We start from the raw sequence: 21304 nt of genomic DNA, 5'->3' as shown, positions 1-21304 counted from the left end.
GCCATGCCTTATGCCTTGATCACATTTATAATGTTCCTGGAGGGCTTCCAATAAGCAAAGTCAAATGGGGAAGCTGGATTTGCTTAATGACCTCATGACACACTTAGCAACTGCAACATAAATATCATAAAATTGGGGGCAACTCATTTAATGACCATGTCACTTAGCAATGGAAGTTGGAAGTTCTTGTTGCAATTGTGGTTGTAAGTTGAGACTACCTGTAGCAACATTTCCAGAGGCCTTCAAAGTAAATTTGCTGCTTTATTATTTTTGTTTTTTATCAAAGTTGTAGGGATTCTGTACATATTACTGTACTTTAAATATTGCTATGTTTTGATTGAATCTGCAAGCCACTACTTTACACTATACTATATAGAGGATGGTGTATAGTAGATAATGGATAACAAATAGTATGTGTGTTTGTGTATGTGTGTGTATACATAAACACATACACAACATAATTACACAAATTGTCCCATGTTTCCTAAAGTGCAGTTACACAAATAATTCCTTATGACAGTATTATGGCCATACTGGGAGATTTCATGCTTTGCTACATGTGAATGTGCATGTGTCTATGAACTTAGTGTGGTTTCTTCCCACTCTGTGTTTCTTTTGATCCCATGATAAGTAAAAAAGAGATAAGACAAAACTTTTTATCATGACAGTTGCAGCACAGCCATGAGGAAACATTCTTGCACAGCAAATGGATGATGTTGCCAATATCTATAAAACATTCACCTCTTTATTTTCAGAGGAACAAGCAGAACTAATGTATGGAATGAATTATAGGTTTGGTAATTCCTTTTATCACTATTCTGTAGAACAGTAGTTTGGGATTGAAACAATTTTATCTCCTCAGATTTTACAAATAAATTTATCATCACAAATAACAAGAATTATATCTTAAATATGATCAATATTACCATTGGCCGATGAAATTTACCAATTGTTTAGTATTTTTATTTAGTTTACTCAAAGAAAGAAAAATGTTTATATCTGGAGAAGAATTAGATGTAGTAGACCACTACATATACTTGGCCAATGGATCTCAATGGTAGGTGATACAATAAAGGAAATTGAAATGTAGCTAGTGGCAGGCATTCGGCAAGCTAAGCATAATTTTCAAGAACAACCTCTCCCTATGTCTGAAGAGAAATGTTTTCAATCAGTGTGTGCTACCGGCTCTAACATATGCCAGTGAAACATTGACACTAACCTCATAATTGCTACAAATGCTACAAGTGGCACAAAGAGCCACAGAAAGATACATGCTCAGCATTACAAGACAAGACTCGCACATGGATTAGAAAACAAACAAAAGTATAGAATATCATCAAGAGAATAAAAGAATTGAAATGGAAGTTGGTTGGTCAAATAGCAAGAAGAACTGATGGCAGGTGGACTAAAGCAGCCATAGAATGGATTCCACTTGATAAAAAATGTCCACAAAAGAGACCTAAAACAAGATGGAGTGATTAACAAGTATTGTGGGCCCAATTAGCAAAAGAAAGCTCAGGACTATATTGGTTGGAAACATGCAGAAGAAGCCTTCATCCTGTAGTGGATAAACAATAGCTAAAATGATGATGATGATTTAATTTACTACATTTTACCAAACACACAATGGTTACCATATGAATACCTCAGGTTTGTGGTGATTATTTGTGGTCATTAAAGGAAGAAAGTTTCTTTAAACATTTTTTCAGAAGTTTTTTGCCATTCCAAATGATTTATGAAATATAAATATAATGAAATACAGTAATGCAATACTTTTGAAGGATTTTTTATCCAATATACATAAGAGAGCAAATCTGATGTCATTTTTAAGGTATAAGGCTAGAAATCTTCAGCATTCTCACAAACCATAAAGTTATTTAATTTAATTTATTTATTTTATTTTATTTTATTTGTATACCACCCTTCTCCCGAAGGACTCAGGGCGGTGAACAGGGCAATAAATACTAAAATACCAAAATACAAAAATTAAAAACAGATTAAAACATAGTGCCCAAATACAATAAATCAATTACTTAAAAACAATAATTAAAACCCAAACCCATCAGACCAGGCCGGCTTGTTCAAACAAATAGGTTTTTAGATCACGTCAGAAGGAGCGAAGGTCGGGAGCCATCTGGAGCTCAACCGGTAAACGGTTCCAAAGGTCAGGCGCACCCACAGAGAACGCCCTCCCCCTGGGGGCCACCAGTCGGCATTCTCTGACCGGTGGCACCCTGAGGAGGCCCTCTCTGTGGAAGCGCACTGGGCAGAGGGAAGTTGATGCCGGCCGCAGGTGCTCCCTAAGGTAATCCGGACCCATGCCATGTAGGGCTTTGTAGGTCATTACCAGCACCTTGAATCTCACCCAGAAGGCAACTGGAAGCCAATGCAGCTCACGGAGCAGAGGTGTAACATGGGAGTATTGGGAGACCCCCAACACAACTCGCACGGCTGCATTCTGCACCAGTTGGAGCCTCCGAGTGGTCCTCAAGGGCAGCCCCATGTAGAGAGCGTTGCAGTAGTCTAACCGAGAGGTCACGAGCGCATGAGGTCACGAGCGCATGAGTGACTGTATGCAAGGCATCCCGGTCTAGATAGGGCCGCAACTGGCGCACCAGGCGAACCTGGGCAAAGGCCCCCCTAGTCACATTTTATCCAATTAAAAGTTAGAAGTTTGGTTTTGGCAAATCCATGTTTACATCTAATAATCACCATATTGTTTTTAAAACACTTAGCAAATAAGGTTATGAATTTCCAATTATTGATGTTGAGCTGATTGGTAGATTTTTTGTTTTCCTCTTGAAATATAGGCACATTTTTTTTCCTTTTCCAGTCATAAGTGTTCATTCTTTCTCCAGGATTTCTCAAAAGTGATATCTAAAGATTGAGGCAGGCCATCAGTACTCTAGGATGCAACACATGTGATTCTGGTGGTTTAAATTCATTGAAGTAAATGTGTGCTTCCTGGCCATCTGTGCTTTGGATGTCTTCTGATTTTTTTTCTTCATTGTAACTGCATGTTGAATTTTTTCCCTTTTATATTCTTGAGTACCATCTTGAGTTACTTTTCCAAGGAATCTTATCTACCTTGATAAAATCACTTTTTGGAAGTCCAGGATAAGCTTTGCTTACATTCAGCTTTAATTTCCCTTAAAATCAAGAATTCCAGCACTGTTTAAGGGTTCTGAATCCAACCCATAAATGAATTATGGCCAGATATTTTTTTAAGTGCCAGTATTCAGGTATTGTTGCTGTTGTTGTTTCCAATGGGAAAGGTCCTATTTTTTCCAAAAACAGTTGCTTGTTTTTTTATTATATTAATACAACAGCAAAGTGGAATATGGGAAACAAATAATTAAATTGATGTTGCTCAAATCCAGTGACGCATTTGTTCTCTCCTTTTTCTCCCCTTTAGAATCTTTGTTCAATGCTGAAATATAGGTCCACACCCAACAAACAAAATAAAAAGTCAAGCACACTAAAGAAAAAGAGGAAATATTCTATTCCTGATTGGGAAATATGGTTTATTTATTTGGGAAGAATGCTATTCATCTAGCCACTATCTTTAAAAAAGCAACATATTCTAGAAATATTAGCTAGTATAGAACAGAATGATTTCTTATGTCTAAACTTTGTTGTTAATTGTGAAGTCATGTCCGAGCCATTGCGACCCCATGGACAACGTTCCTCCAGGCTTTCCTGTACTCTACCATCTTCTGGAGTCCATTTAGGCTCACAGCTACTGCTTCAGTGACTCTATGTTAGGCTGTTAGGTGGCTGTTAGGCTTTTAAATAAGACATAATCTTATGCAGAATTGACTTGGGAGGCCGGTGTGTGGTGTAGTTGGTTCACATGGTGTGGTAGGATGGAGGGTTTGTTGTCACTGTGTGTTGGGGGGAGAGAGCACGGGGGGAGGCTCAGCTAATCTCAATGTACACATGTACTTTGACAATAAAGGTTTATTATTATTATCCAGCCACCTCATTCTCTGTCATCCCCTTCTTCTCTTGCCCTCAACCTTTTCGAGTCTAAACTTATATACTCCCAAACTCATGGCAGAGATTCCTAATTCTGCATCACTTCAAACTGTATAAAGAATTTATAACCTGACTGAAGATCCCTCACATGGAGCTTTCCTGTCTCTTCTTCTATTGGGAACATATCTCAGATTGGTACATATGATAGCAGTGTTCCAATATCTAAGGGATTGCCCACAAAGAAGAGGGAGTCAACATATTCTCCAAAGTATCTGAAGGCAGGACAAGAAACAATGGATAGAAACTGATCAAAGAGAGAAGCAAGAATTAAGAATATTTTTTGATAGAACAATCAGTGGAAAAACAGTCAGGAATCAGGGCTGAATATGGAACAAGAACAGCATTGATCACTCTCTGGTGGGAGCGGGATGTGGATAGATGCATCTATCCTTGCTCTACTTGATCTCTCAGCGGCTTTCAATACCATTGACCATGTATCCATCTGGAGCAGCTTCAGGGGTTGGGAGTGGAGGAGTCTGTGCTATCCTGGTTCATTTTCTTCCTCTGTGGCCATTCTCAGTTGGTATTAAGAGGAGATGAAAAATCCAGCCCTCACCCACTGCTTTGTAGGGTCCTGCAGAGCTCAGTACTCTCTCTGCCCCTATTGAACATCTACATGAAGCTGTTGTGTGAGATCATCCATCACTACAGACTGAGATGTCATCAATATAATGATACTCAGCTATATATCTCAGCCCATGGTGACCTCCTTCTTGCAGTGCCTGGAGGCTGTTAGGGCTGGATGGGGGGCAATGGGTTGAAACTGAACCCTGACAAGACCAAGTGGCTCTGGGTTTGGGATTCTTTGTTCCAGAGAGAATTGCTACCTTTGGTCTTAGATGGGGTGGCACTGCCCCAAACAGACCCAGTGTGTAATCCAGGGGTTTTGCTGGACTCACAACTCCTGCTCAAAGAGCAGGTGGCAATTGCGGCCAGAAGGGTCTTTGCACAACTGCAGGTTGTGCTCCAGTTATTCCCTTTCCTGGAACAACCATTCCTATTTATGATCACTCATGCCCCAGTCACCTCCCATCTTGACTATTGCAAAGAGATCTACATGGGACTGTCCTTGAAATGCATCTAGGAGCTCCAGTTGGTGCAAAATGCATGGTTTTGTGCAGACTTTGGTGTGCACATGTATCACCTCTCCTGAGGGAGCTCATTGGTTGCTGATTTGCTTTCAGGTGCAATTCAAGGTGCTGGTTGTCACCTTTAAAGCTCTTCATGGCTTGAGACTAGTTTATCTGAGGGACATATCTTGCCAGTCACATCTACCCAACCCACTAGAGTGGGCAAGCAAGCAAGGTCCTATCCCCTAAGGAGATACATCTGACAGGACCCAGAAGAAGAACCTTCTCCTTGGTGACTCCCTCCCTCTGGAACATCATCCCTCTGGAGATTAGATGGGCCCCACTCTAACATTCTTTTGGAAGGCCCTGAATATGTAGTTTTGCCAGTGGGCCTGGAGAACCCAGAGAGGGATGGAGCCCATTGAATGGCTTATGTGAATGTGTGTTGCCAGGGTAGGGGGTTATTATTTTATTATTTTTATTTCTTTTATATTGTTTTTATATCCTGTAAGCCACCTTGGGTGGCCATGGGCAAGTAGACTGCAATATAAATTGTCTAAAAAATTAAATAAATAAATAAACTTGCCTTCAGAAGTTGTGGGTGCTCCAACACTGGAGGCTTTTAAGAAGAGACTGGACAGTCACTTGTCTAAAATGCAATAGGGTCAAACAGGGGATTGGACTAGAAGACCTTCATGTCCTTTCCAACTCTTTTATTTTGTTACTCTTTTTTGTTATGTATATTCATTGGTGTAATTGTCCACTGATATTTTGAAGGTTTTGTGAAGGCACACACCTGTCTCAAGAGTTTGAGTGTGTTTTGCTTTATCTTTGGTAATTAGATGGATGGAAACAAATCCTTGAGAATATAAATAGATGGTATGATTTGTAATTTGTTCAAAAGATAAAATAATGCATAATCTCAAAGATCAATAATTCAAAGCATGGAATTTATATAGCATTTTAGTTCCTCAAGGCAATTCATAGCACAAACAAAGGAACAAATCATACAAATTCTTATCATGGGGAGGGACTAAAAAATGGGGAATAATAAAGGAAAGATAAGAAAACATATACAGTGGGCAGAGATTAAGGCTGAATCCTATTAATGTAAGTTAATTAAGTTAAGCAGAATTTCACTGAAAACATAAATATTGGGGAGGAGTTCTTAAACATTTTATGGTAACTATATGTCAAGCAGTTATCTTATTATTGTACAATCCTATCTGTATCTCTGTAGAAATCCATTGAATTTAGTGGGACCAGCAGTGTAATTTTACATGTCTTCCCACTTCCAAGAATATGAGTCTAGACCAGGGGTAGGCAACCTTGGCTCTTTTATGACTCATGGACTTCAACTCCCAGAATTCCTGAGCCAGCATGGCTTAGCTTGGAAACCTCTCCCTTTCCCCTCAATGTAGCTGGCTCAGAAATTCTGGGAGTTGAAGTCCAAAAGTCATAAAAGAGCCAAGGTTGCCTACCCCTGGTCTAGACTTATTAGTCCAACTGCTACCCAGGTGATTGTAGAATTGCAACATTAGTTGTTTGCTTGTATAAAATCCCTGTGAAAGAGAAACAAAATCCCTCTCTCTCCTTAGTGTCTGTTAAACGTGCAAAATTGATACATCCTAAAACCAAGTACCACCATCAGCAATGGAGAAATTTGTTGATGATTATCACTAATCTCAGGAAAGAAGCAAACGGAAAGAAAAAAAAATCAGCTTTCCGTGCTGTGCAAGGGAGGAAAGAAAGATGGTTCTGGCTAAATGTGGAGATATGAGAGCATGTACTCAGTTGTGTGGCTTTTTCAGTTCGGATAATGAGGCTGTTGATGTTATCTGCAGTGGGAGGAAGTCATTTTTATCTGTGAAGCACATCTCTCCCATTCTGATAAGTCCTGTGGACTTTAAATTATCTAGCAAGATCTCTGGCTTAACATCAGGGTTCAACTCAGGTATTTAGGACTGTCACAAGAAAAGGGTCCTTTTAGCCAAAAAGAGAATCAATCTGCTTAACCATAGGATTGCTGGGCAGGATAGTTTGAGGGAGGGCAATTCTATGCTTGGCAGACTTGGCAGTAAGCACAAAACTTTCCTGTATCTGTCTTTCACAAATATAGGGAGAGTCACAGCTCTATTTTTCCAAATCAGTTTTAAAGAAAAACTGCTATCACTGAAGCCAGTTTACCAAAGTTATTGCTATTATTTCCAGATTTTTAGTTTGAAAATGAATTATTCAGAGAATAAAACTTTTTTTGTTCAGAAACTATTGCTTTGAGTTCATAGGAACATTTACTGAAATTCTACATTAAAAAATAATAATCACATATGCCAAAGCATGCATTTTTAATAGAGATTAATCAATAAAGAGATATGCAGAGTTTATTTTAGGATAAAGTAGGAGAGGAAATGATTAAAAAAGAAAAGTTAAATTTAAAGAATGCACATTGTGCATTTCTGCTTTACCACAATGTCTCTGTCCTCAGAGTACCAACCCTTGGACAACCAACTGACCTTTCAAATCACACAGCTACACTATGCTTGCAGATTTCTAGTCCACTGCCACTTCATCCAATAGTGAAATGCAATAGTAAAATGCAAATAATATCTAAATGAAAAGAAAGTATTCTAAGTGAATAGAAACAAAATTATTTAAAAATAATAACTTGCTCATATTCATTATTTAGGGATGTCCCATATGTGCAACATCTCCATTCTGTCTGAACATTTTACCTGAATGTGCCTTCAGTTTGATAGAGTAGGAGTTTTATATAGACACAAAACATTCAATCAATCTGTAAAAATTTTCAATCAGTAAATATTTTCATATTCCCAAGGATTGAGAGACTGACACTTTAATATAAATATGAAGTCTGTATGGGATTTATATTTTTGTCCATGGAAGGAAGTTGTATATAACTATAAATTTATTAGGTACAAACTTCAAACTGAATATGACATAGAAAATTGTTCAAATGAAATCAAAAGATGACTCAATTTATTGGAGTCATGATACTACTAAAGATTAACTTTTCTCTTTCTGCCATTTTCATCTACTCTAAAACTGCTATTAGCTGTAACTGAATAAGAAATTACATCCATAAAAAGCTTTCACCTTAATTTTATAGGATGAAGGGATTGAATTAGCAGGGTCTTTCTAAGATATTGCTATTTCTATTCTGGTTCACATAAAGAAGAAAAAACAGAAGAAAAATAAATTAGTATAGAAATGTGTACATGGCTAGAAACAACACTCAATAACTTGAGTTGTATATTAATAATTTACTATGTTATCTGTACATGATCTTCTCTTTGTGCAGTCAAATGTTATCTTTGTCCTACTGTAGAGCATTATTTCAAGGGATGTGGTGGCTCAGTGGGTTGGGACGCTGAGCTTGTTGATCAGAAGGTCGGCAGTTTGGCGGGTCAAATCCCGAGTGCTGCATAACAGAGTGAGCGCCTGTTACTCGTCCCAGCTTCTGCCCACCTAGCAGTTCGAAAGCACGTAAAAATGCAAGTAGAAAAATAGGGACCACTCCGGTGGGAAGGTAACAGCGTTTCGTGCGCCTCTGGCGTCTAGTCATGCCGGCCACATGACCACGGAAACGTCCTCGGACAAGCGCTGGCTCTTCGGCTTTGAAACGGAGATGAGCACCGGCCCCTAGAGTCGGAAACGACTAGCACGCATGTGCGGGGGAACCTTTACCTTTACCTTTTAGAGCATTATTTCACCCCACTTTTTGGTTTAGTTCTCAAACTTTTGCCTAGGTTTTTGCCAGTAAAAAAACAACAGAGCCAGTATTTTGAGGATTATGACTATTAATTTCAAAATTAATTTCATTAAGATTTATTATTCTTGTTATTTTCAAAATATAAAATCCAGACATCTTAAAATTTCACCATCGTAACTTATACATATTCTGAATTAAATTCATTCATTCATTCATTCATTCATTCATTCATTCATTCATTCATTCATTCATTCAATTTGTTTAATTCAACTTTGGCATCTCCTGACTTTAGAATTACTCTAGGTGGCAAAATTTTAGTATCAGTTCTGATAGAATTGAATTAGATAATCATTGAAGCTAGAATCACAGGCTTTGAACTTTGTTTGATCAAAACTAAATTATTGCTGACTCATTCCAGCCTTAATATCTAAAGCTTCAATGCATTTTCTTAATTTATCTCTGCATCTCTGCTATATCTATTACAATGTCATGGACTTTGTGTTGATCCTAATTGGAATTATATTTCTAATATAATTATTTGATGTGTCGAATTGAAGCAAGAAAAGAAATGCATATCTATTTTTTTGAGTATAACTGCAGTAAGAAATGTTCACAGAACAATCTGGTTTACCTTGACTGCAAAATCTACTTAATTCTGTTTTACTCAAATCAGAGATAATTCTCTGTAATTTAACTCTTCTTGCTTGCGATTGGACCTTGATTTATTAATTTCATTTCTACTGAAATTAATAGTTGTTGTTGGTTGTTCATTGTTGATTTTGGGACATCTGCTATATAACTGAATGTCTGAATTCAGTACACTGTCAAGCAGCCCCTCTTACAGCAGTACATAATTTCCTTTTCTCACTTGTTATGAATGCAGAGAATAGGACGTTTATAGTGTAGAGTTCAATCTTACTGTTATCCACTCAGAAGCAAGTCCCATTGAGACCAATAGCACTTATCTAGTATTGTTGTTGTTAGTTGCGAAGTCATGTCTGACCCATCACAACTGTATTGTCTGCCGCGGGTTCCCGGTAAAATAAGAGGACAACAGGCTTGAACTCGATCAGCTGTTTATTGCCTCACAGGAACAAGTAAGCAAGTTTGAAACCCCCCCTTATATAGAGGCGCCGGCGAGCCTCCAGCCAATCCTAGTCCTTGGATTCTCCCGCCGTTCCGGTTTCATCCAATCCGCGTAGACTGTGTGTGCAGCTGTCAGATTCAGCTGTCGTCGGTAGCCGCATGTGGAGCTGTCATCGGTAACCACGTGTGGAGCTGTCAGCGGTAGCCGCGTGTAGAGCTGTCAGCTGTCAAAGAGCTGTCACTTGCGTTTCTTTACGTTTAACAGTTTAAACTCACATATATTACATCCCTTCCCCCCAACAATTAAACAGTTAACTTATTTACATGGTGTTGCATTTGGACGTTCATTTGGCCTGATCCTTGGGTTTCAGCCAAATGTAGTCCTGTAGGTATGCAGGTGGTCTTCTGGTTCTGCTGGAGTGACGTAGGGGTCGGTCCCTTGTCCTTTCCCCGGGTGGGGGTAGGGGATTGGTTGTTGTGGACTCTGGGTTGTCTGGTTGCCCAGAAACAGCGGTGGGGCTGGTCTGTGGGATAGGGATTTCCTCTGGATCTGGGAGGTTCCTGTTTTCCTCATGTTGGGGTGATTCTACTGTGCTAGGGGTAATGTGAACAGGTTCCCTTGCAACTGGGAGTGCCTCTGGGCCCAAGGGGTGGTTACTAGGTCATCTTTTTCTTAACTGGTCAATGTGACGTCTTAACTGCTGGCCCCCTTCCCCCTCAACCTGATATGAAACTGGCCCTGTGCGTAGAATAATTGCCCCGGGCAGCCATTTGTCTCCCAATCCAAAATTCCTGGCCCATACAAGATCCCCAATGTTAAATTGATGCGGTGGGGGTGGTAGTTCAGGTCCGGTAGTTACCCTGTCCGGGTGCAGTCTGTCCAGTCTGGTGGTTAGGTGACGGCCCCGGCGTAATTCCGCAGGGCTTTTGCCAGTAGCTGTGCAGGGGGTTGAGTGTTGTGCTAACAGGAACTGTGCCAGACGTTGGTGCCAGTTGCTGGAGATGATACGGCACAATGAGTCTTTGGTAGCCCTCACCATAACTTCTGCCAGGCCGTTAGTGGAAGGCCAGAAGGGAGCCAAGGTGACATGTTTAATTAAGTTGGCCTTGATGAAAATCTGGAAATCAGCAGAAGTGAATTGTGGTCCATTGTCAGACACTATAATATCTGGGAGACCATGTGAGGTGAAGAGCCCCCTCAGCACTTGTACTCAGACTTCTAACTGGGATGACCTCTAGCCACCTGGAATAGCTGTCATCTACAATAAGGAACATCTGTCCTTGGAAGGGTCCAGAGAAATCTATATGTATCCTTGACCAGGGTCTGTGCGTAGGCTCCCACTTGTGTAGTGGTGCATGAGGAGGCCCTGGTCTGGACTGCTGACATGGGTAGCATCCAACTACATGCTTTTCTATGTCTTGCTCTATGCCTGGCCACCACAGGTAGCTCCTAGCTAAAGCTTTCATTTTTACTATGCCACGATGACCCTCGTGCAGTGTAACAATTCCCTTAATTCTAATTGGGGCTTGTTGAAAGTCTGCCAGTTTCATGGGGGTGGGCTTAAGGGAAATCCTCCTTTTGCTGAGGCTGCAAATGTTTTTAAAAGTGTCCATTGAGATTATTGAGACGGAGGACCCAGAGTCCACCTCCATTTCACAAGGAATTCCTTGTAATTGGACCCTGATTCTAATCTTGGGCCTCAGCAGTTGGTGGACGTTTAAACGGCTGTCAGGTTTACCTAGCCAGTTTGTAGTCTGTACCAATGGTTTGGGGGCTCTGTGTCTGGGGGAAGGGGGTTGGTCGTACCTGGCAGGGAAGAATCCAGGTAGTTAATGGTTCCGTGGTTCTTGCTGCGGCAGATGGTACGGATGTGGCCGGTCTTGCCGCACTCGTGGCATCTGGCGTTCCTGAATTTGCAGGATGCCCGTGGGTGAGGTGCTCTGCAGCTTGCACATTTTTGCCCTGAGTTTGTTGTGTGGGGAATCTGTGGTCTGTTAGGGCCTCTTCTGTCATTTCATTGTGTTTCAGACTTCGTATATTGTTGTTGGAGTGTGTTGATTTCATTGTCGGGCTCTGTGGTTTCCTCCTCGCTGTCGGCTTGAAGGCATTGATGGACTGACCCGTTGGTCCCATTGGTGGTGGGGTCTTGATGTTCATCATGCGTGGCTTTGTATGCCCGGATTTCGCTCACTACCTCAGTGAGGCTCATAGTCGGTTTGGCGACTATTTTCCTTTGGAGCCGCTTGTCCAGGAGTCTGAGGACAATTTGGTCCCGGATCCTATCTTCTAGGTCTGGGAAATGGCACCGGTGTGCAGTGTGTCATACGGCCGTGAAAAAGTCGGTTGCAGCTTCCCCGGACTGCTGGGTTCGCTGGGCGAATCGGAGTCACCAGTAGAGCTCCGATCGGGCAGGTACGAAGTGCTTTGTTAGCATATCCATCAGCTCCACATATGGAACAGCACTGACTGGGTCCGGATTGCAGAGGCTGGCAGCGACATTGTATACGGCTGAGCCGCTGAGGCAAAGTAGAGCCGCTGCCTTCATGCGGTCTTCAGTTATTCTGTTGAACAGGAGGTAGCCTTCGACTTGTCCCAGGTGTGATTCCCATCGCTCTGGGTATTTGAGGTCGAACTCCTTGATCTGTACAACTGCTGCCATGCTGTCTCGGTAATTACTGCTTCACAGTGATTTTGGGGATTAGTTTCCCCAGTGACTTTGCTCAGTGACTTGTCAGCTCATGACTTCACTCTTATGTGGGTCCGTGAAGCAGTACCATCTCATCACCAGATGTATTGTCTGCCGCAGGTTCCTGGTAAAATAAGAGGACAACAGGCTTGAACTCGATCAGCTGCTTATTGCCTCACAGGAACAAGTAAGCAAGTTTGAACCCCAACTTATATAAAGGTGCCGGCAAGCCTCCAGCCATTCCCAGTCCTTGGATTCTCCCACCGTTCTGGTTTTATCCAATCCATGCGGACCGCATGTGCAGCTGTCAGATTCAGCTGTCATCGGTAGCCGTGTGTGGAGCTGTCATCAGTAACCGCATGTGGAGCTGTCAGTGGTAGCCGCATGTAGAGCTGTCAGCTGTCAAAGAGCTGTCACTTGCGTTTCTTTACGTTTAACAGTTTAAACTCACATATATTACAACAACCCCATGGACAACGTTCCTCCAGGCCTTCCTGTCCTCTACCACCTTCTGGAGTCCATTTAGGCTCATGCCTACTGCTTCAGTGACTCCATCCAGCCACCTCATTCTCTGTCATCCCCTTCTTCTCTTGCCCTCAACCTTTCCCAGCATTAGGCTCTTCTCCAATGAGTCCTTCCTTCTCATTAGGTGGCCAAAGTATTTGAGTTTCAACTTCAGGATCTGACCTAAAGAGCAGTCAGGTTTGATCGCTTCTAGAACTGACTGGTTTGATTGCCTTGCAGTCTAAGAGACTCGCAGGAGTCTTCTCCAGAAACATAGTTCAAAGGCTTCAATTCTTTGGTGCTCAGCCTTTCTTATGGTCCAACTTTCACAGCCATACATTGCAACTGGGAAGACCATAGCTTTGACTATACGCAATTTTGTTGGCAGGGTGATGTCTCTACTTTTTAGTGTGTTGTCTAGATTTGCTATAGCTTTCCTCCCCAGGAGCAAGCATCTTTCAATTTCTTGGCTGCAGTCCCGTCTGCAGTGAACTTGGAGCCTAGGAAAATAAAATCTGTCACTACCTCCATTTCTTCCCTATCTATTTGCCAGGAATTGAGAGGGCCAGATGCCATGATCTTGGCTTTCTTAATGTTAAGTTTCAACCCACGTTTTGCACTCTCCTTCTTCACTCATAACAAGAGGCTCTTTAGTTCCTCTTCACTTTCTGCCATTAGAGTGGTATCATCTGCATATCTTAGGTTGTTGATATTTCTCCCGGCAATCTTAATTCCAACTTTTGATTCATCTAGTCCTGTCTTTCTCATGATGTGCTCTGCATATAAGTTAAACAGGCAGGGTGACAGTATACAGCCTTACCGGACTCCTTTCCCAATCTCGAACCAATCTGTGGTTCCATCTCCAGTTCTCACTGTTGCTTCTTGACCCACATGTAAGTTTCTCAAGAGACAAATAAGATGGTCTGGTACTCCCATCTCTTTAAGAACTTGCCACAGTTTGTTATGATCCACACAATCAAATGCTTTAGCATAGTCAATGAAACAGAAGTAGATGTTTTTCTGGAACTCCCTAGCTTTCTCCATGATCCAGCATATATTGGCAATTTGATCTCTAGTTCCTCTGCCTCTTCAAAATCCTCCCTGTACTTCTGGTAGTTCTCAATCCACATACTGCTGGAGTCTAGCTTGTAGGATTTTAAGCATAACTTTACTAGCATGAGAAATGAGTGCAATGGTGCGGTAGTTTGAACATTCTTTGGCACTGCCTTTCTTTGGAATTGGAATGTAAACTGATCTTTTCCAATCCTGTGGCCACTGTTGAGTTTTCCAAATTTGCTTTCAAATTGAGTGTAGCACTTTCACTGCATCATCTTTTAAGATTTTGAATAGCTCAGCTGGAATACTGTCACCTCCACTAGCTTTGTTGTTGCTCAGCTTTTCTAAGGCCCACTTCACTTCACATTCTAGGATGTCTGGCTCAAGGTCAGTGACCATCTAATCGTGGTTATCAGGGATGTTATGCTTGTCCTTGTATATTTGTATTGTATTTTGTATTTTATTAAATTTGTATACCGCCCTTCTCCTGAAGGACTCAGGGCGGTGAACAGGGCATATATAAATAGAAAATACAAAAATTAAAAGACAATTAAACAATTGCCCAGATAAAAAACAGTAACAATATAAAAACCCATTAAAAACCCTAACGTCCCCCATCAGGCCAGGCCAGCTTGTTCAAATAAATGGGTCTTCAGACCGCGCCGGAAGGAGCGAAGGTCCAGTTCTTCTGTGTAGTTTTTCCACCTCTTCTTAATCTTTTCTGCCTCTGTTAGGTCCCTGCCATTTTGGTCCTTTATCATGCCCATTTTTGCATTAAACGTTCCTTTCATCTCTCCAATTTTCTTGAAGAGATCTCTAGTCCTCCCTATTCTATTGTTTTCTTCTATTTCTTTGCACTGTTCATTTAAGAAGGCATTCTTATCTCTTCTAGCTATTCTCTGGAATTCTGCATTCAACTGGGTGTATCTTTCTTTTTCTTCCTTGCCTTTCACTTCCCTCCTTTCCTCAGCTATTTGCAAAGCTTCCTCAGACAGCCATTTTGCTTTCTTGCATTTTTTTTTTCTTTGGGATGGTTTTAGTTGCTACTTCTTGTACAATGTTGCGAACCTCTGTCCATAGTTCTTCAGGCACTCTGTCTATCAGATCTAATTCCTTAAATCTATTTGTCACCTCTACTGAATATTTGTCAGGGATATGATTTACTTCATATATGAGTGGTCTAGTGCTTTTCCCTACTTTCTTCAGTTTAAGCCTAAATTGTGCAACAAGAAGCTCATGGTCTGAGCCACAGTCAGCTCCTGGTCTTGTTTTTACTGACTGTATAGAGCTTCTCCATCATTGGCTGCAGAGCATATAGGCAATCTGATTTCTGTGTTGACCGTCTGGTGATGTCCATGTGTAGAGCCGTCTCTCAGGTTGTTGGAAAAGAGTGTTTGCTATGACCATCGTATTCTCTTGACAAAATTCTATCAGCCTGTGCCCTGCTCCATTTTGTACTCCAAGGTCACACTTGCCTATTAACTTTTGGCTTCCTACTTTAGCATTCCAATCCCCCATGATGATAAGGACATCATTTTTGGTGTTAGTTCTATAAGGTGCTGTAGGGCTTCATAGATCCAGTCAATTTCATCCTCTTCAGCACTGGTGGTTGGGACACAGACTTGGAGTACTGTGATATTGAATGGTTTGCTTTGGATTCGAACTGAGATCATTCTGTCATTTTGAGGATTGTATCCCAGTATTGCTTTTTCTACTCTTTTATTGACTATGAAGGCTACTTCATTTCTTCTGAGGGATTCTTGCCCGCAGTAGAATACCTGATGGTCATCTGAATTAAATTCATCCATTCCTGTCCATGTTAGCTCGCTGATACCTAAGATGTCAATGTTCAGTCTTGTCATCTCTTGTTTGACCACGTCCAGCTTTCCTTGATTCATGGATCTTACATTCCAGGTTCCTATGGAGAAAAAATCTTTACAGCATCTGACTTTCCTTTCACCACCAGACACATCCACAGCTGAGCGCCCTTTCGGCTTTGGCCCAGTCACTTCATTCTTTCTGGGCTACTAGTACTAGCCCTCTGCTCTTCCCCAGTAGCATATTGGATGCCTTCCAACCTGAGGGGCTGATCTTTCAGCATCATATCTTTTTTCTTTTGGTACTGTCCATGTGGTTTTCATGGCAAAGATACTGGAGTGTGTTGCCTGTGTCTAGTCTCCTTTAAACATCCAAGATACAAAAGTAATTTCATTAATATTAATTTGAGAATAAAATCATATTTATTAGACATTTTAAGTTTCCCGTGGTTCTAAGAGAAAAATAGTCTTAACTAAGGATATCTTGTATAGCAACACTGGAAAGTCCCTGAGTGCTAGTATACAGAAATTTTTTTATGACTTGGTAAATTTAAATTTAAATGTTTTAGAAAATAACATAGGGTAGGAAGGGACTTTGGAGGTCTTCTAGTCCAACCTCCTGCTAGAGCAGGAGACCTTATACCAGTCTAGATAAATTGTTGTCCAATCTCTTCTTGAAAAACTCCAGTTTTCAAGAAGAGAAGCTGGCCATGTCCTGTTTCTCTTTCTCTTTAGGTAATACCTTAGTCAATTAGTGGCACTGATAATGCTACAGTTTCTAATATGAAATGCTTATAACCCTGTAACATATAACATATACACATGCAAACATTATTCATGCAACTTTCCAAACTGTTTAAAGTTAAGTAGAACAGGGGTCTCCAACCTTGGCAAGTTTACAATTTTTGGAGTTCAACTCCCAAAATTCCCCAAGTACATGCTGGCTGGAGAATCCTGGAAGTTGCAGTCCACCGGTCTTAAAGTTGCCAACACACAGACACACACACAGACACAGACACACACACACACACACACACACACACACACACACACACAAATTTGCCCTTGGTTCCAGGCTAAACTTTGGATGCAGCTCAATATTGGTTTCCAGAAGGCATGCAATTTTCATAACTATTGAACATAAAACAACTCACAAAAAGAACTCAATGTTCTAAACAACATATACTTTAATATATCTTTTTCAGTGTTTATTGAATGCCATAAAAATTCTTCCAGAAATTGAATGAATTTCTGTTCATCTTTCCAACCAAAAGTAATGTCATAGTCAAAAGATTGACTGCCAGTTTCCCACTAACCAACCAACATAGTTCTGACCACAGGCCTTCCCTGTAGTACAGAGCAGGTGCAAGGCAGCAAATGATACCTGCAGAACAAACAGATGATATAGTCCCTGAACTTCTAGAAAACCCCGTTGTTCCTGTGTGAATAAATAATGGATATGTAAAAATCATTTTCTTCTTTTATACCTTTTGCTGCTTACATTTTCAAATTTGCACATTTCCTGAGAACAGAATGATCCTCCAATTTGGGGTTGTGGCTTTTTTTAGGGTTATGTTTTTCATACTGAAACATGGGATGAGATCATTAGATATATTGCGGTAGAGCTCTAGCAAATTACACATTTATATAATAGCTGCAGGAGCAGCTACTAGCAGCACTTGCAAAAGGCATGCAGTGAAGTTTTGCCACTCTTGTTTAATTACCTCTGCAGTAGAAACATTCTATCTCATTTCTCTATAGCAGACTTATATTTTTCTAGTACTTTTCAGCATTCTCAAGCAACCTGTAGAATTCTGAACTAGTCCATACTCTTGCTCATTTTGCCCTATTTTCTAAAATGGAGAAGTGTCCATGGAAGATATAAAATACGGTAGAACATAATGACAAAAGGACTCTTTGTTGATCCATACATTGGCCAGAAGAAGAATATGTGAAATGTGATTGATTTACTCTTTCCTGGCTGAAAGAGCATGTATATAAAAATTGTAATTCAGAATTGGGATTGGTTTTGCCTTTTTGCTTTTTCCCTTCCAAAAACTTAAAATAAATGTTTCCTCACATCACAAATTCATACACTTGAATGATTGATTCAGCGAAATATGCCATGAAGAGAATCAATAGTCAGGGGAAGTTGGGTATTTAATTCAACGGATTGTGATTGAAGTAACTGGGGTCCATTTGCAAGGGCTTGTGGGCATGCTTGTTTCCCCAAGTTATATAATAGTCCTGGAAATGGGAGCAACTAGTAGAGCCCAAGGACCAATAACAGCTCATACAGATTTCCTTTTCACATTTGCTACCCAATTTCTATGGCAGCAACTGTATTCTTTCTGTGAAATTCACCTTTTTGTGGCATTTCCACACAAAGATTTTGTGCAAGCTGGAAAATAACTTTAAGCTTCCAAATATCCAGAGTGTCACCAGTGTTGAAGAGCTGAACTGTTTTATTTTCAGCTTGGCTGCAGTAAAGCTAGCGCTTCAGCAGAGTTGGTTTTTGAAAAACTATAGCTGTCAGACTTGTTCCACTTGGTCCCTCAGAAAAGCAAGACTCTTGAACCCATTAAGTTGAATCAAAAGAATTTTACTGAGAAAAACTGAATGCAGTAAAGTCAGGCAGAATCTGAAGGTCCTGCACAAAGTGTAACACAATTCTTTTGGTTTCCCAATCTCAACCCCCCAACCGGCAGCCAATGCAATGCCAAGAAAATATTTTGAGAATGCTGTAGTGTTAGGCAGATAACAGTTCATACTCAGGGTACGATGGCCTTGGAACTGGGCAAAAACTGGCTAGTCCCCCTTCCTAATTTGCAAGCAAACAGCAGAAACAGAAAAATCACAAGCATGCCCTCATTCCCCCTTAGCATAATGGCAGGAAATCAAAATATGACAGTGGACCTGACAATAGCACCATTTCCCCATTCTCTAGCCTCATCCATTCTCCAAGTTCCTGTACTTCAGATCCATGATGGAAAGGGGCAGCTTAAGCATTTTGTAGCTTGGGCACAATTACCCAAATAATTCATCAGGATGGAGACTGGCAAGACTTTGTCCTCTGTAGTGAATTCAACATGGAATTCAAGGAGAGGCCTCTATGGTTAATGTCTTTTGTCAGTTTCCCCCTTCTCTTCAGCACCAGTTGCAAAAATGAGAAGTGTGCAGGAATTCTGTGGCATGGAGGTTGGAGGTGGGATGGTTATTTATCTGTCTGTCTGTCTGTCTGTCTGTCTGTCTATCTATCTATCTATCTATCTATCTATCTATCTATCTATCTATCTATCTATCTATCTATCTATCTATCTATCTATCTATCACTTTTATTATTTTTACATATGATCCAAGACAGTGAACATATCTAACATCTCTCTCCTATTTTCCCCACAATAACAACCCTATGAGATGAGTTGGGCTGAGTGACTGGCACAATGTCACCCAGCTGGCTTTTATAGCTAAGATAGAACTAGAACTCATGGTCTCCCACTTTCTAGACTAATGCCTTAACCACTAGACAAATTGGCCTAGTTTCATCCATGGAAGTGATATTAACCTTGGCTTTCAAATACTTCTGGGGAGGTTAGAGATTGAAATGGTAGAAGCATGAAAGTGGTTACAATGACTCATATTCATTGTTTCCCACTCCACAGCCTGAAGTCTTGGTGCCCAATCCTTAGGCTCAATGGAACAATGACTTGAACTGATACTACAAGGTTTATATTTTTATTTGACTCTTTAGGGGATACAAATTCCTTTTTTAAAGCATTTGTTTTCTTCTTGGCCATGTGACCATTTTTTAAAAATGAAAGTTAGTCAGACACTTCTAAAAATTCCTCTGTAACAAATGTCCAAAATCATTGTTAAAAAAACTACCAGGTTTGCCTGGTTCAAACTTACGTTGTTGGTTAACTAAATAAATCTGTATGTAGCATGAACCAAAGGTTCAGAATCAAAAACAATGAGAGGCTAAATAAATTGCCATACATCCAGCCTCAGTGGAAAGTACTTCCACACATTTTCTGAACTGTTTTCAGACATGTACCGTATTTTCCGGCGTATAAGACGACTGGGCGTATAAGACGACCCCCTACATTTCCTGTTAAATTATAGGGTTTGGGCTATACTCGCCGTATAAGACTACCCCTCTTCCAATGCACACCAAATAAAAATTAAAAAACATCAGATTTGATTTTAATATGGTAATTTTAATTCAAATGCTTATGACATGCAGGTGCTTAGTAGGAAAACTGTCACTTATAAACATAAGGCTGTTTGTCATCAAACATGTAAACATAAAACAGTGCAAGTGGATTAAACTATAATAATAATAATAATAATAATAATAATAATAATAATAGTAATAATAATAATAGAAGGAGGAGGAGGAGGAGGAGAAGAAGAAGAAGAAGAAGAAGAAGAAGAAGAAGAAGAAGAAGAAGAAGAAGAAGAAGAAGAAGAAGAAGAAGAAGAAGAAGAAGAAGAAGAAGAAGAAGTTGGAGGGGACCTTGGAGGTCATCTAGTCCAACCCCCTGCTAAGGCAGGAAACCCTATACCATTTCAGACAAATGGCTGTCCAGTCTCTTCTTAAAAACTTCCAGTGTTGGAGCATTCACCACTTCTGGAGGCAGGTTGTTCCACTGGTTAATTGTTCTAAGTGTCAGGAAGTTTCTCCTTAGTTCTAGGTTGCTTCTCTCCTTGATTAGTTTCCATCCATTACTTCTTGTCCTGCTTTCAGGTGCTTTGGAGAATAGCTTGACTCCCTCTTCTTTGTGGCAGCCCCTGATTCCAGCAACCATTCCCTATTTTCCTAATTCACTTTTTCACTTTTCCTAATTCACTCTAAAGCTTTCCCTGCGCAGAGCCTTAAGTAACACAAGCTGCCTGCAATTAGTGCAGGTTCGCATCCCACCAGGCTCAAGGTTGACTCAGCTTTCCATCCTTCCAAGGTAGGTAAAATGAGGACCCAGATTGTTGGCGGCAATAAGCTGACTTTGTAATAATGCTGCTTGGGGTGTGTGTGAAAGCCCTAATAAACAGGCATATACACAGAATGAAGGCTATTGCTAAACACATTGATTTGTGCTTTAAATTGTAAGCCACCCTGAGTCTTCGGAGAAGGGCAGGATATAAATGGGATTTTTTTAAAAAAAGACCAAATGGGAGATCCGCTCCAGGTTTTCCAGCCAGCCCGCCCAGTTCCTGAGTCAAATGTGTCCTTAGAGCTAAGCCGCTGCTCTGGCTGCTGCCTTCCCCACCTGCCTTTCAAGTTGGGATAAATTACAGCTGCTCTTCAACTTTAGAAGA

At 40.6% G+C, this 21304-nt stretch overlaps 1 protein-coding gene across 7 annotated transcripts in view; it reads left to right on the top strand.

The window, feature by feature from the left end:
- IKZF1 (IKAROS family zinc finger 1) overlaps positions 1 to 21304 on the top strand; it is a 122690-nt gene that overhangs the window by 46028 nt on the left and 55358 nt on the right. The gene's annotated exons all lie outside the window — the stretch shown is intronic.

This window comes from Vipera berus (assembly GCF_964194415.1).
Source record: "Vipera berus genome assembly, chromosome: Z".
NCBI classification, from domain to species: Eukaryota; Metazoa; Chordata; class Lepidosauria; order Squamata; family Viperidae; genus Vipera; species Vipera berus.
Note: the sequence above shows the minus strand (reverse complement) of the source record. Positions and strands in the feature narration are given on the sequence as shown.